The sequence below is a fragment of the Topomyia yanbarensis genome, chromosome 3, assembly GCF_030247195.1.
Source record: "Topomyia yanbarensis strain Yona2022 chromosome 3, ASM3024719v1, whole genome shotgun sequence".
Classification (NCBI taxonomy): domain Eukaryota; kingdom Metazoa; phylum Arthropoda; class Insecta; order Diptera; family Culicidae; genus Topomyia; species Topomyia yanbarensis.
The window spans coordinates 45508425-45513973 of NC_080672.1; positions in this window are offsets into that span (position 1 = coordinate 45508425).

Here is a 5549-nt window from a genome sequence, read left to right on the forward strand (position 1 = left end):
AGGATACACTTTACGCTTACGTGACACAAAGGATAATAATGCAAAACAATCGACAGAGATGTGCGGACTCTTCTCATCGAAGATGAAATTTCTGTCACGGGTTATAGCACAAGTTAAGAACTCTCGAGCACCTGAAGTATTCAGTCGACGTAACTACGTCTGCTCAAATAAATAGAAGAAGCATTAACATCACTCATTGGTATTTTTTTCTAACTGGTGGTGGAGTAAAGATGAACTCAATTGAAAGCGGTATATTAATAGTTTAATTTAAATGATGGCTCGTATCGTCATAATCTAACTAATGCCGTCACAAGACAATCATAAATATGTAAATCATTTATCCGTTTCGGCATTTGTTTAATTTTGTTTACTTTTCAGATTACTGGTTTCATGCTAATTCTGGAAACAAACAAAAGTAATTACGATATCTGCGCCTTTTTCTTCTCTTCGAACTTAGTTAAATTGTTCACTTCTTCGATGATTCTGTGAATGGAATCGCAACCTGCGATGCTACCTTTACTATTTCGCTGAAGAAGTCATCGTCAAAATATAAAACTGGGATAACTTGTCGAAGATTACCTACTTTTACATCTCTAAGAATTGTAGAAACTTTTGTAAAATTTTGCTGAAATTACAAACATCGGATCAATCTGAAACTTTCCGAATATAATCACCGTAGATGACAACGCATTTTGTAAACGAGGTTTATGGGTTAATCACTCTTAAAATATGATTCATAAAATCATTTTTGCCTGTCTCATAGAGAAATATGCAATCACTTTAATCATCGACATTTTAACCGAGCCTTTCATATACCATTTGACTCAGTTCAATCAACGAGATCGAAAAATGTCCGTGTGTGTTTGTTTGTGTGTGTGGGTTTGTATATATGTGGCAAAAATGTTATCTCTGTTTCTCAGAGATGGCGGGACCAATTTGCACAAATTTAGTCTCTTATGAAAGGTACAATCTTCATATCAAATTGAATTTTTTATTGATCGGACTTCCGGTTCCAGAGTTACGGGTTGAAGAGTCACACAGCAAATTCCCAAATAAGCTGGAACCGCCTTCATGGCCGAATGAGGCATTTCATTTTAAAATGTATACAACATTACTTGGATTTGCGGGCCAAGATCACAATCGAAGTCGGAAGTCCCGAGTTTCGTGCATGTTTTAGAATTCAAGTCACATCGGTCATTCGGTGATGACTGATTTCCACGAACCAAGTATCACATGAAAGGTATGAAATGCGGTTTGATGCATCTTCCATCATCCCTCCCCTCCCCTTTCGAAATCTCGTTGGCCACATGGACTCGGAGATGGTTGAGCCGTTTTCATAAAATTAGTCTCAAATGAAAGGACTATTATCTCAATATGTAACTATAAAATTTCATACGGATTTCGCATGGATCCAGAAATATAGACTGAATCGTTTGGTCACATATGAAATTCCCATATAAGCCAATATCGTGAAGAATTTTGCCCAAAATTTCGCACGTAATTTCGCGCGGAGTTCCTAACGAAATTTAGCACGGAATTTAGCGCGGAATTTCGCGTGGAATTTCTCACGGAACCCCGCGTGGAATTTCGCACGGAATTTCACACGAACTTCACACGGAATTTCCCGCAGAATTTCTCACGCAATTTCGCAAGGGATGTTGTACGGAACTTCGCATGGAATTTCGGAATTTCGCGCGGAATTTCTCGCGGAATTTCGCACGGAATTTCAAACGAAATTTCGCGCGCATTTTGCTCAAAAGTTTGCAAATAATTTCCCACAGAATTTCGAATGAAATTTGGCACGCAATCTCGCACGGAATTTCGCGTGAAAATTCGCGCGGAATTTCGGACGGAAATTTTGCCCAAAATTTCGCACGGAATCTCATACGGAACTTTGCGCAGAATTTCGCGTGGAATTTCACGTGCAATTTCACATTTCGCACGGTATCTTGCGCGAAATTTGGCACGGAATTTCGCGTGGAAATTCGCGCGGAGTTTCGCACAGAATTTCGCACGGAATGTCGCACAGAATTTCGCGCGGAGTTTCGCACGAAATTTTTCACGGAATTTCTTGCGGAATTTCGGACTGAATTTCGCACGGAATTTCGCACGAAATATCGCGCAGAATTTTATCCAAAATTACGCACGGAATTTCGCACTGAATATCGTGCAGAATTTCGCTTAAAATTTCTCATGGAATTTCGCACGAGATTTCGCAAGGAATCTTGCGCGAAATTTTGCGCGTGATTTCGCCCAAATTTAGTGCGGAATTTCGCGTGGAATTTCTCGCGGAATTTCGTACGGAATTTCACCCGGAACTTCACACGAAATTTCGCACGAGATTTCACACGAAATTTCGCACGGAATTTCGCACGGAATTTCACACGGAATCTCGTACGAAACTTCGCGCTGAATTTCCCACGGAATTTCGCACGGAACTTTTTATTATTTTTTTTATTAATAGCCCGCCTCTTACCCCCACACCAAAAAGCTCACAAACGGAGCCCCCTGATAGTGGACACATCAGTTCTCAGCGTACAAAAAAAGGTCAGCACAACAAAACAAATCGAATACGAAACATACGAATCGCGGAAACGCTGAGAACAAAAAAAACAATACGAGACCGACAAAACACAAAATTTGACAAGAAGCTACGGCGAGTACCAAGTGGAAAAGAATCCTTTTAAGGGTCCCATCGTAGCTTTGCAGGAAGCTCATAATAATTTAAATTTATTTATTACTTATTGCTATAAAAATGCATTTATCAATTGTTTTTTTATTTAAAAAAAATGTTAACCAATTATAGCTAAAGGAATAAGCTCGATTGGTGGTGAACGAAGTTTATATTAAAAATTCTCCTATTTTATTTTTTAAAATTAGTTTCAATTCGCACGGAATTTCGCGGAATTTCGTGTGGAATTTTGCACGGAATTTCGAATGGAATTTCGCATGGAATTTCGCGCGGAACTTCGCACGGAATCATGCACGGAATTTCGCACGAAATTCCGTGCGCAATTCTTTGCGAAATTCCGTGCGAAATTCCATGCGAAATTCCGTGCAAAATACCGCGCAAAATTTTGTGCAAAATTCTGTGCGAAATTTCGCACAAAATCTTACGCGGAATTTCGCGCGGTATTTCGCACGGAATTCCTCACGGTATTTCGCACGAAACTTCGAGCGGAATTTCGCACGAAATTTCACGGAATTTCGCGCGAGATTTCACACGGAATTTCGCGCGAGATTTCACACGGAATTTCGCATGGAATTTCGCACGGAATTTCGCGCGAGATTTCACACGGAATTTCGCACGAAATTTCGCACGGAATTTCACACGGAACTATTATCGTTGAAAATGGCAAGCACGATATTTTTTAAAATTGCGCAACTTAATTTCAAAAAATCTGTTTTTGATATTATAGGTTCTTATATCTTGAGTAATAGAAGCTAGAGTTTTGATGTATTAGTAGAAAATATTCTTCTTAAAAAACTCTCAAAAACATATCAAGGATACATTACAAAAAAATTTAAGCTGCAAAAGTTATATTAAAAGTTTAGTTTTTCATGAATTGGCCCTTGGTAATATGTTTGAATTACTTTCACGGTGGTCAATATAACAGATATATGTAATTTCGTTTTAATGGTAAAATTTTGCATTTTATAAATCTATTCTATTATTTTAAATAGTGGGTTGGGTGGTTCCAAATTTGTTAAGATTAGATTAAAATTAAAATGAACTTATTAATGGTTCGAGGTAGAGTTTAAAATTGATGAAATTCAAATTTGAAAAAACTTTGTCCAAGACACTGGAACTTTATGTCTTGAACTTTTCATTTTACAAGAAATCTACCAAAAAATAGTTATAAAACATTTATACAGTGAAGACCCAATTTTATCAGCAACCGATTTTTTTCTGCCCCGATTTTATCACCTTTTTGACCCGGTTTTGTCATATCAAAATTGATTGTTGGAAGTTTTATGGGTTCTAGCAGACGAACCTAGTTGAATTCGTGTAAATCTTTTCTTGAGCATACTTTTCTTATCTTAGAGATCCGAAATATGCAAAAATAACAATTTAAATCTTTTTTAAAAAATTTGCGCTGTCAGAACCCTTAAGGGAAATTTAAGCTAAACAATCAAAAGGATTATGATACTATATCTAGGGATTAAAATAAAATATTTTAAGAGCTTCGGTTTATTAAAAAGAGAAAAAATATATGTCCCGATTTTGTCAATGTCCCCGTTTTACCAGCCTGAAATTCACCAATGGGCTGATAAAAACGGGTCTTCACTGTATAATGTAATGTTGATTTTTCATTAAGATGACTTGAGAAATACTTTCGGTTATTTTGAATGAGAACAGTTTGCCTCAATATACTGAACATCTACTTTCTTTCGGTAGAATGTTATATATACTTTTTACTAAAAATAAACTATTTTTTAAGTTGATTTGATTTGATATAAAAAATGGTGGTGTTCTATACTACAAAGCATGATATATCATATGACAGCAACGGTATTTGATGTTACTTGCTCTAATCAAAGAAATGAAAAAATATATATTTTTTTTGTAAAAGTTCTCGTAATTTTGACATGAAAAAAGTTTAGTAGTTTGTGTATAACAACAAATTGTGCGCTCTAAAATGAACTTAATGTTGTCCAGAGTACTTTAGTGTAAAATAAAAACTACATAAGTTACAGAAATAAAACCTTTTTTTAGGATTGCCCAAAGCTTACCTTCAGATTCTCGTGCAATGGAAAGTATAAAAGATAGAGCTTGCGTGTCTTCAGCAAACTTGTTTAAAATGTGTTGCTCTACAACTTTATCGAAGACTATCTCGAACAGTTAAAAGGCACCATTTTAAAACTTGCTAAAATTAGAACCACCCTTGCTTCTGTTAAAATGAAAAGAAGGCCTTGCAAAGTACAACTTTCCAAAACGTATTGTAAGGTAAAGTTATTCAGTTTTTGCAAAAAACAAATTCCGGCTAAATTTACATTCTGGACGATGCATTGTGGAACTCCAGCTAGTATTTTTGGCATATGCCACTAATTTGACTGAGACTTGCGAGATTACCTGTTTCGATGCTTGCTTGAGACTTGCGAGATTACCTGTTTTCCCCGCTTCTTGCGAATACATCCGTCTCTCGGTAAGGAGTTGTCAATAATTTTTTTGCAACAGAAGAATAATTCAATCGGCCGCTACGAGTTGTGATGGAAGGCTTTCACACTCCAGTTTCACTCGTCAATCAGATAATGAACCGGGGCCAATAATTGCATTTTTAGGCTGTTTTCAAAGAGTCGTAGTCGCAATACGAATCTGATGTATTAATGCGCATATGAAATTAAGATGAAAGTATATCTGTGTAATGCAGTACAAGCTTAAAATTTCAATTTCATTGCAGTTTTTCATAAATTAGTGGGATTGAAACGGACTATTTCTCCCAAAGTCGCTTATTTTTTTAAGTATTCTGTGAGATTTACAAAAAGCCATCATATTCTGCCGAAATAAAAGTCATGGTTAAAACAAATAGGTTAATACCAACAATACG